The following is a 12,081-nucleotide window of genomic DNA, read 5'->3' on the forward strand; positions in this document are numbered from 1 at the left end:
AACTGGGTGGCAAACACTCAGCCCATAGCATTGATTATGTCCCCTCATTTCTACCAAGAGCATATAGGTTCTTAAAAGTTTTTTGGAGGATCTGGACTAGGGATTCAGGATTGGAGAACAAAGTGTGGAAAAAGGCCTGTGTGAGTCAGGGTGGTGGGAAACTGGCTCAATTTAGACCTTAGGTGAAATTGTCCAGGAGACCAAGTCTATCTTGAATGCTCTGTGACTCAATTTCCTATCCCCATTTCTCCCCTGTCTTGACACCCAAGTCTTCTGTCTCCAAGTCCAAGGCTTTTTTTTTCAGTATTATAAAATATTTGGGTCTGAACAAGGACCTTTCAGAAATACAGTCCTACAGCCAGAAGGTATGATACTATTATTGGCTGGAAATTTCAGGCATGCTGAAAACTTGGTGGGAGATACTTGGGGGTTTCAGGGAAGTTTGGGAAGGGACGAGGGTTTATCCTAACTCTTCACCAACTTATTCTGAGCACAGAGCTTTGCTCTCTACCTTGAGGCCAGCCCAGATCGTAGATGTGGGGTTGCTGCAACCGCCCCCCAACATGTCCACTGGCCCCTCCACAAAAGGAAGTGAGACCAGAGGTACCAAAGAAAAACAAAGGAAGCCTGGTTCCTTGACTTTGACCATGTCAGAAAATCAGCGTTGAGCATCATTCATGGTTAGAAAGAAGAAATGGACAGTTGGATGGTTGCAGGAATGAGAAGGGAGAGAAGGGTGTGAGACAACGGCATGCAAACCTCCAGGCAACCCCTGGCTACTTTTGTGGAGTATTTTCCCAATGCAAGAGCAGAGCAAAGCCCATGTTGTAGAGAGTGAGACCACAAAGATGAATTGGCCCCACTCTCAAGTTGGCCACCCTCTAGTCATACCCATTTGAAGAAAAGTTCCCATAGGATTATTCCAGGCCCAGGGAATTCCTGTTCCTTTTCCCAGACCACCTTGCTGACCTCTCTTGACTGAAAGAAAATGACCTGGCTTGATTGTCCACACAACTGGGGATGCTCACTTTAAATGTATTATTAAAGCTCTTCCAAGGCACTTTGCAATAAACTGTGGGAATGTGGGGTAGGAGGTACCCACCTTTACCTGCTCCCACCCTCAACTTTGGTTGCAATTGGTTCAACAATATGCCAATAGACAGTTTCCCAATAGTAAGGATAAATTGGGGGGTGGCGGTGGGGGAGGAAGAACCACTGGGCCCTGCTAATTTATCAAAGAATCTTCTGTTTACTTCAAAATTAGAGAAAAAAATACAAATTAGGCCACTTTTCTGGCTGGGTCTTTAGCAAGTTACTTCCCCTCCTTTGAAGCTTATTTCTTCATCTTAACTAGAGAGGTTTGCACTCAGATCTATTCTTATGCTTAAAAACAAAATCTATACGTCTAAAATTTCATGGCTTATATTTTGATGAAGTTCTTCAGGGGATACAAATCTATAGCTTAGGGCAGGTTACAGGTTGAATTGTGTCATCCTCTGCCCCCAGATTCGTATGTTCAACTCCTAACCCACAGTCTCCCTGAATATGACCTTATTTGGAAATAGGATTATTGCAGATCATATAAAATGAGATTATGCTGAGGTAAGGTGAGTTTATAATTCAATATGGCTGGTGTCCTTGCAAAAAGGGTAAATTTGGGCACAGACACAGGAGAATGTCATGTGAAGACTAGAGTTATGCTGCCACAAGCCAAAAAACACCAAAGACTGCCAGCAAGCGCCCAGAAGCAAGGGGAAAGGCATGGAGCAGATTCTCCCTTACAGCCCCAGAAGGAACTAACCTGACACCTAGATCTCAGACTTCCAGTCTCCAGAACTGTGAGACAGTATATTTCTCTTGTTCGAGCCACCCAGTCATGGAACTTGGTTAATGGCAGCTGGAGCAAATTAATACAGGACACAAATTTCAGTGGGTGGGAGGGGAATCCCAGTGCACCTCCAAACTTTCCATGGTGTTCCAGTGTCTCCTGCACCTACACAGAAGGCTACACCTAACTGAAGACATGCAGAGGAGATTGGAAGCTAGTGTTTACTAAGACCTACTATGTATTCGGCCCATACATTTTCACATCTCACAGCTACCTTACGAGGTTTCTGTTTTCTCCAGTTTGACTAAGGAGGATACAAGGGACCAGAATAAGTCACACTCCAACATCCAAGGCTACATGTCAGATCACACACGGAGCTTAAAAAATACTAATGTCGGCCGGGTGCAGTGGCTCATGCCTGTAATCCCAGCACCTTGGGAGGCCGAGGCAGGTGGATCATGAGGTCAAGAGATTGAGACCATCCTGGTCAACATGTTGAAACCCCGTCTCTACTAAAAATACAAAAATTAGTTGGGCGTGGTGGCGTGTGCCTGTAGTCCCAGCTACTCGGGAGGCTGAGGTGGAGGTTGCAATGAGCTGAGATTGTGCCACTGCACTCCAGCCTGGCAACAGAGCAAGACTCCGTCTCAAAAAACAAAAACAAACAAACAAAAAAACTAATGTCTGAGTTTCTACCCCAAAGGTTCTGATGCAATTGTTCTAGGGTGCAGCCTGGCCTCAGGATGTTTTTAAAGTCTCCTGGTGGTTCTAATGTACAGCCACGTTTGACAATCACTGATCTAGTGTCTTTATTCATTCAATCATTCACTCAATGAATATTTATTGAGCAACTACTGGGTGCTAGAAACTGTGCTATGTCCCTTGCACACATTATGCCACATTCCCACAATTTTACAAGGTAGTCATTATCTCTACCCAGATGAGAAAAGGGGGGGCTTGGAGAGATAAATGACGTTCTTAAGTTAAAGTCAAACTCAGGTCTGTATTGTACCCAAACACCTACTCTTTCCATCACATCTTGCCAATTTCCCAAATGATATGCCCATCAGGACTCTTAACCATAAGCAACAGAAATTGCCTCTAGTTGCCATGGCCGAAGAAAATGTGTGGAAAAGATACTGGACGTGATTTCATTGTAATTGCATCAGAGATGCGGCAGGGTACAGTGTCATGATGTCTGCAACTACATCACAAATGATTCGGCAAAAAATTAAAAAAAGAAAAATGTGTGTAATTATACATTAAAATTGGAGAGAAATGACATATAGAAGGGGCTATACTCAAAGAAAGAGAAAAGCTGTTGGGTAGCTCACAAAACTGGTGGGAAGGCAGGAGAAACAGCTAGGACAAAGGGAGGTGGTCTCTGGCACAACAACCGCAGAAGCCAGAGGTTACAGTGACTCTAGAAAGACTTCTCCCACCCGCATTACAAAAAACAGGTACACAAGGCTCACAGAGTGAGCCAAGGCCACACACCCACACTCTGGCCTCAAGGGAGCTGGGAAAGAGCCCCCAGGCTTCCTTATCTCCTACAGAAGTGGGCTCTGCCTCCCACCAAGACTCATGTGGTGAGGAATTCCCCCAAGCAGGGAGAGTTCAGCCACAGGATCAGCTAATGGCCACCACAAGTGTGAAAAAGGTTACTGAGGTTTTCTACTGCTCAGCCAGTAGAAAGCCAGTGGCTTAGAGTCTAAGCTGCTAAGATAGGAGGTCAGAGCTGTGACACCACTGGGCACACCAAAAACATTTTAGGATAAGCCTTTGACAAGTGATACGATCAAACCCCACCCCAAATTGCACCCATCAGCAGTACTGCGCCCTGCCCACATCAACAGAACTACTCAAGAGACAGTGAAGCACTTGGAAAATGGCGGGCTCAATTTTCTACAATAGTACTATTGAGAATTTCCTTCCTACCAGCCATTTACTTAAAGGTTATCTCTTGGTAGCAAAGCTGAGTTTTTCCAAAGAGGTTTTTCAATTTCTTCTCATGTCTTAGATGGAGTTGATTTCCTTTATTCTGAGTGTCAAGAGCTAGTTTGAAAATAAAAGAACTTGGGCCGGGTGCAGTGGCTCACACCTGTAATCCCAGCACTTTGGGAAGCTGAGGCGGGTGGATCACGAGGTCAAGAGTTCAAGACCAGCCAGGCCAACATGGTGAAACCCCATCTCTACTAAAAATACAAAAATTAGCTGGGTGTGGTGGCAGGCACCTGTAATCCCAGTTACTCAGGAGGCTGAGGCAGGAGAATCACTTGAACCTGGGAAGCAGAGGTTGCAGTGAGCTAAGTCACACCACTGCACTCTAGCCTGGGCGACAGAGCAAGACTCCGTCCCCCTCCCCACTCCAAAAAAAAGGAAAGAACAAAGAAAATAAGAGAAATGTATTTTTCCACTCAGAAAAAAAAAAAGACTTTGTTACACAGTCTTGGCCAAGGAAATACTTAAGTTTGTGTTGAGAATTTGGAGGCTTCAGTAGTGGAAAGGTCACTGAATTTGGAGTCTGAAATCCAAAATCGTCCCAGCTCTGCCACTAGCTGGCTGGGGGGCACTTTTTGAAATAGTGATGATGAAAATGATGATGATAGTGGTGGTGGTGGGGGTGGTGGTGATAGTGACAATAATGATGACAGTGGTGGTGGTGGTGATAATGATGATGGTGCTGCTGATGATGATGATATGACAACGTAGCCAGCAATTATTCAGCAGAAACTTTACATCAGGCACCATGGTAGAGGGCTTGGATTGCCTTAGCTCATTTAATGCTCCCAAAACCATTTGGAATTGCTGTTACTGCCCCTTCTTCTAGATGAGGACGGTAAAGCATGGAGGGATTAAACAAATTATCCAAAGTCACATAGTCAGGACTCAAACCTAAGCTTTCAACTAGCACTGTGCCTCCTTTCATAACCCTATTGACATTTCTAGACCTTAGTTTGTTCATCTGCAATACAAGGAATTAGATCAGAGGATTTTTACCAGGAGTACATGACAGTATCACCTGGAAAGGTACTTAAAACTACAGATGCCCTGACCCTGTCTAGACCGACTAAATCAGAATGCTGCAGAGGGTAAGGCTCCAGGACATGTATTTTTTGTTAAGCCTGGATGGGCCCAGGCAACTATATTTTTAAGTACCTTCCCAAGTGATTCTGATGACCCCAGTGAGAACCAGTGAACAAACGTACTGACACTGGTCCCTTCTGTCTCCTCTGGTTTTCATCTGCATGTGCCAGCATGTTTCCTGGAACACTAATCCTTAACATGGTTCATGACCAGGAGTTCCTGGGCTGATTCAGTTGTAGAAATGCCATCTCCCTTTTCTCCATTGTGGAGACTCCCAGTGCTGCCTGAGGCTACTTCATGAGGAGGGGTGACCAGAGAGTGGTGATGCCAAGCCCCACCTGCTGCTCCGCTTGACTCAGCCTCTCACAGAGATGCTGTCAATGTGAGCTGAGGACCATGGCTGCTAAGCTCTTCCACCCAGTCTTCTCAGGAAGTCACCTCTCCACTGTCCCTCTGCCAGGCCACTGCAGTGAGTTTTCTCCAGTTTCCTCCGGCAACTCCAGCTTATGCTGCTTCCCTCAGGCCATTGCCTCCTTCCATCAGTCTGGCCTGGAGGGACTGGGACAAGGATGAAGGAAGAGGGACTCATCCTTCTTGTTGCCACTCTATCCCAAGCCCGACCTCTTTTTTTGAGAGAAAATCTCACTTTGTCCCCCAGGCTGAAGTGCAGTGGTGCAATCTCAGCTCACTGCAACCTCTGCCTTCCAGGTTCAAGTGATTCTCGTGACTCAGCCTCCCAAGTAGCTAGGATTACAGGTGGCCGCCACCACATCCAGCTAATTTTTGTATTTTTAAGAGAGATGGGGTTTCACCATGTTGGCCAGGCTGGTCTCAAACTCCTGACCTCAAGTGATCCACCCGCATTGGCCTCCCTAAGTGCTGGGATTACAGGCATGAACCACAGCGCCCGGCCCTGACCTCTTAATTCTCAAATTTTACTGAAGCATTTGGGATTAACCAAAGTGAAGAATCACACAGAGAAGGCATCTGGTAGTGTCTAAGGCCTAGACTCCAGACTCATTGTCAAGAACCTTTTTTTTTTTTTAACTGGAGATAGGGTCTCTGGCTAATTATTTGTGGGTTTGTTGTTGTTGTTGTTGTTTTGGTAGAGGTGGGGTTTCACCATGTTGCCCAGGCTGGTCTTGAACTACTAGGCTCAGGCAACTAACTGGCCTCAGCTTCCCAAAAAACTAGAATTATAGGATTACATGGCCCCTGTGCTTGGGGGCTTAGAATTTTGTTTCTGGTTTATATATATGATCCAGTAATTGCACTCCTGAATATATAACCAGAAATAATCAAAGCAGTATTTCAAAAAGATATTTGTACCTGTTCGTCTCAGCATTATTTGCAATAGCCCAGAGGTGCAGGCAACCCAGACGTCTATCAATGGATGAATGAAGAAAATGTGGCATATGCACATGAGGGAATATTATGCAGCCTTGAAAAAGAAGAAAATCCTGTCACATGCTACATCTGAATGAACCTCAAGGACATTATGCTAAGAAAAATAAGTCAGAGTCACAAAAAGTCAAATACTATGTGAATCTACTCATATTGTAACAAAGCAGCTTAGCAGCTTAGCCTCAAACTGTTTTAAAACTTTTTTCTTTTCCCCTTTCCTTCTCCCCCACCAGTCTCAAGATATAATTTTGAGACAAACTGCATATGTGTTTCCTTTCTTCTTGAAATACAGCCTTGGAATGTGCTGTGACTCTCCATTCCTTTTCTTTTCCCATACTGTGCTCCCATGCCTTGTGCACATTTATTTACCTAGATGCTTGTTGCTTAACACCATACTCACACTGTACTCACTTATCTGGTCATATATTTCCTTAGAACCTTCAGGGGTCGGATCCTGACAGGAATCGGACATCTCCTGAATTCTCTCTCCAACAAAAGGTTGCTTTAAGGCACCCACTTGCAGCTAAAAAATACTTCAAGATTGACTGCAGTTAATTTATAAACTGTTAGGATCCACAATGGCAGCAGCTCCTTCGCCAAATGGAATAATAATTCAAGATGAGCCACTGGAGTAAGTCTCACCACCTGACACCTCCTAGTACCCACCCCGCACATGCCTCTTGTGCATTCTAAGCCCTTTCTTTAAAAACTCCTGCATTCCCTCCACAAACTGAAGAGTGAAATTGCTTTGGGCTCTTCCTCTTGCTAGCACATGTAATAAAAATCTTGCTCTCTATCTTTTTTTATCACAACTTGTTATTATTTCAACTTCTTTCTGCAAGTGGTGAGCAGCTGAACCCTTTTACTGATTACAATATAAAATACATTGTGGGGACAATAGGCTTCTGGCCCCTTAAAGGTTCACTAAAAATCACTGACATGAGGCACATCGACTAATAAGAGAAAAGGCATACAGATTTATTTAACATATATACACAGGAGCCTTAAGAATGAAGATCCAACTTCCCAATGAGTTACAGAATCTTGTATACTATTTTTGAGGTTACAGAAAAAATGTGGGCTTATGTTCTGGTAAAACAGGCCACTGGAGGGAAAGAAGAGGCTTAGCTAGCAAAGGTGGCCTTGTTATGTAAGTGAAGCCTCCCTCAGGAAGAATAGATAGTGCATAAGTCTGTTCTCACTCTGCTATGAAAAAATATCCAACACTGTGTAATTTATAAAGAAAAGAAGATTAATTGACTCACAGTTCAGCATGGCGGGGGAAGCCTCAGGAAATTTACAACATGATGGAAGGCATCTCTTCACAGGGCAGCAGGATAGAGAATGAATGCCAGCAGGGAAAATGACAGATGCTTGAAAACCATCAGATCTCATGAGAACTCATTCACTATCAGAAGAACTGATAGTGAATAATGCTGAGACAGTGAATAATGCTGAGACAAACATGGGAAACTGCCCCCATGATTCAATTACCTCCCACCAGGTCCCTCCCATGACACATGGAGATTACGGGAACTACAATTCGAGATGAGATTTGGTTGGGACACAGCCAAACCACATCATTCCATCCTGGCCTCTCCCAAATCTCATGTCCTCACATTTCAAAACACAATCATGCCTTTCCAACAGTCCCCCAAAGTCTTAGTTCATTCCAGCATTAACCTAAAAGTTCAAGTCCAAAGTCTCATCTGAGACAAGACAAGTGCCTTCTGCCTATGAGCCTGTAAAATCAAAAGCAAGTTAGTTACATCTTAGAATCAATGGGGATACAGGCATTGGGTAAATACACCCATTTGAAATGGGAGAAATTGGCCCAAACAAAGGAGCCATAGGCCACATGCAAATCCAAAATCCAATAGGGCAGTCATTAAACCTTAAAGTTCCAAAAGGATCTCCTTTGACTCCATGTCTCATATCCAGGTCATGCTGATGCAACAAGTGGGCTCCCATGGCCTTGGGCAGCTCCACCCCTGTGGCTTTGCAGGGTACAGCCCCCCTCCCAGCTGCTTTCACTGGCTGGCATTGAGTGCCTGCAGCTTTTCCAGGTGCATGGTGCAAGCTGTCGGTGGATCTACCGTTCTGGGGTCTGGAGGGTGGTGGCCCTCTTCTCACAGCTCCATTAGGCAGTGCCTCAGTGGGGACTCTATGTGGGGGATCCAACCCCACATTTCCCTTCCACGCTGCCCTAGCAATGGTTCTCAATGAGGGTTCTGCCTGTGCTGCAAACTTCTGCTTGAACATACACATTTTTCCATACATCCTCTGAAATCTAGGCAGAGGTTCCCAAACCTCAATTCTTGACTTCTGTGCACCCGCACGCCCAACACCACAAGTAAACTGTGAAGGTTTGGGGCTTGCATCCTCTGAAGCAATGGCCTGAGCTGTATATTGGCCCATTTTAGGCATGGCTGGGATGCAGGGCACCAAGTTCCAAGACTGCTCAAAGCAGCAAGGCCCTGGGCCCAGCCCACTAAACCATTTTTTCCTCATAGACCTCCAGGTCTGTGATGAGAGAGGCTGCCATGAAAACCTCTGACATGCCCTGGAGATATTTTCTCCACTGTTTTGGCAACTAACATTTGGCTCCTCATTACTTATGCAAATTTCTGCAGCAGGCTTAAATTTCTCCTCAGAAAATAGGTTTTTCTATTCTATCACATCATCAGGCTACAAATTTTCCAAACTTTTATGCTCTGCTTCCCTTTTAAACATAAGTTCCAATTCTAAACCATATATTTGTGAATGCATAAAACTGAACGCTTTTAAGAGTATCCAGGTCACCTCTTGAATGCTTTGCTGCTTAGAAATTTCTTTTGCCAGATGCCCTAAATCATCTCTCTCAAGTTCAAAGTTCCACAGACCTCTAGGGCAGGGGCAAAATGCCACCTATCTCCTTGCTAAAGCATAGCAAGAGTCACCTTTATGCCAGTTCCCAACAACTTCCTCATCTCCATCTGAGACCACCTCGGCCTGGACCTCATTGTCTGTATCACTATCAGCATTTTGGTCAAAGTCATTTGACAAGCCTCTAGGAAGTTCCAAACTTTCCCACATCTTCCTGTCTTCTGAGCCCTCTAAGTTTCTAGGAAGTTCCAAACTTTTCCACATTTTCCTGTCTTCTTCTGAGCCCTCCAAGCTGTCCCAACCTCTGCCTGTTACCTAGTTTCCAAAGTCACTTCCACATTTTCAGGTATCCTTATAGCAGCGCCCCATTACCTCAGTACCTATTTACTGTATTAGTCCATTCTCACACTGCTATGGAGAAATACCCAAGACTGGGTAATCTATAAAGAAAAGAGGTTTAATTGACTCACAGTTCAGCATGGCTGGAGAGGCCTCAAGAAACTTACAATCATGGCAGAAGGCACCTCTTCACAGGGTGACAGGAGAGAGAATGAGCATCAGTAGGGGAAACGCCAGACACATATAAAACCATCAGATCTCATGAGAACTCACTCACTATCATGAGAACAGCATGGGGGTAACCACCCGCATGATTCAGTTACCTCCCACTGGGTCCTTCCCATGACACATGGGGATTATGGGAACTACAATTCAAGATGAGATTTGGGTGGGGACACAGCCAAACCATATCAGAAAATAAATGTTTCTTTTCAGATTTTTAAAGGTGTCAGACTCTCAATCTCTCCTGGATCTGGTGAAAGGCATAGAAAGGGGAAGGGGCATGGGTGCATTAACGAAGAGTCTCTACAGATGCAAATTTTCCCCCCTTAAGACAGCTTTGCAAAGTCACTTCTGTTAGGATGGCCAAGTGGCAGCCATTTCAAAATACATCAAAGAAATATATTTTTGGAGTAAAATTGTAACTGCCCAACATGTTATTCTTGCCCACTGCCAAGACAGAGCAAACTTATCAAGATAAAGAAATTGCAATACAGAAAGAGTTTAATCCACGTAGAGCCAGCTAAATAGGAGACAATAGTTTTATTATTACTCAAATCAGCCTCTCTGCAAATTTAGAGGCTAGGGTTTTTTGTTTTTTGTTTTCTTGAGACAGAGTCTCACTCTATCACCCAGGCTGGAGTGCAGTGGCGTGATCTCGGCTCATTGCAACCTCCACCTCCCAGGTTCAAGTGATTCTTCTGCTCAGCCTCCCAAGTAGCTGGGTCTACAGGCGTGTGCCACCATACCTGGCTAATTTCTGTATTTTTAGTAGAGACGGGGTTTCACCATATTGGCAAGGCTGGTCTTGAACTCCTGACATCATGATCTGCCCACCTCAGCATCCCAAAGTGCTGGGATTACAGGCATGAGCCACTGAGCCCAGCCGAGGCTAGGGTTTTTAAAGATAGTTTGGCAGGCAAGAAGGCTAGGAAGGGGCAATACTGATTGGTTGGGTCAGGGATTAAATCACAGGGAGTCAAAGCTTTCCTCTTGCACTGAGTCAGTTTCTGGATAGGGGCCAGAAGACCAAATGAGCCAGTTTACTGGTCCGGGTGGCACCCTGATCCACTTGAATGTAGGGTCTGAAAAATACCTCAAACACCAATCTTAGGTTTTACAATAGTAATGTTATCCACATAAGCAATTGGAGGTTAGTGATCTTGTGGCCTCTGGCCATGTGATCCCTGAGTTATAATTTCTAATCTTGTGGCTAATTTGTGAGTTTTACAAAGGCAGTCTGATTCCCAGGCAAGGAGGGGGTTTGTTCTGGGGAGGAGCTCTTAATATCTTTGTTTCAAAGTTAAACTATAAACTAAATTCTTTCCAAAGTTAGCTTGACCTATGCCCAGGAATGAACAAGGGCAGCTTGAAGATTAGAAGCAAGATGGAGTCAGTTAGGTTAGATCCCTTTCACTGTCATAATTTTCTCACTGTAATAATTTTTGCAAAGATGATTTCAAAGTATTTTCATTTCCTTCATGATAAAGTAGTCAAAATCATAGAAACAGAAAGTAGTAAGGTGGTTACCAAGGGCTTGGGGGTGGAGGAGCTAGTGTCTAATGAGTATTGAGTCTCAGTGTTGCGAGATGAAAAAGTTCTAGAGATCTGTTGCACAATAATGTGAATATACTCAACATTACTGAACTGTAAACTTAAAATGATTAAGATGATAAATTTATTTTGTTAGATAATAAATTTAATGTTATATGTTTTTACTATAATAAAAACTTTTTTTTTTTTTTTTTGAGACGGAGTCTCACTCTGTCACCCAGGCTGGAGTGCAGTGGTGCGATCTCGGCTCACTGCAACTCCGCCTCCTGGGTTCACGCCATTCTCCTGCCTCAGCCTTCCAAGTAGCTGGGACTACAGGCGCCCGCCACCACGCCCGGCTAATTTTTTTGTATTTTTAGTATAGACGGGGTTTCACCACGTTAGCCAGGATGGTCTCAATCTTCTGACCTCGTGATCTGCCCGCCTCGGCCTCCTAAAGTGCTGGAATTATAGGTGTGAGCCACCGCACCCAGCCAATAAAAACAATTTCTTAAGGGGATCTGAGATCAAACTGAAAGTCATTGCTTTAAACCAATTGTATGTTGATGACACCCACATTTATATCTGCCACAGCTCAAACCTCTCCCCTGCATGTGGGCTCATGCATCTTGGTCAGAGGCGTCCTAACCAAAGTGATTCCATCTTTAATAAAGCTGGGATAAAGCCAAACCTGCTGAGTTACATTGCCAGGGAGCTGGGCACTCTTGGTCACAAGATGTTTATGGTTGAGGGAATGAGTTAATAGTATTAACTAACTAAATTAAGACCCAGAACTTAAGGAAATG

This window comes from Pongo pygmaeus, chromosome 2 (assembly GCF_028885625.2).
Source record: "Pongo pygmaeus isolate AG05252 chromosome 2, NHGRI_mPonPyg2-v2.0_pri, whole genome shotgun sequence".
NCBI lineage: Eukaryota > Metazoa > Chordata > Mammalia > Primates > Hominidae > Pongo > Pongo pygmaeus.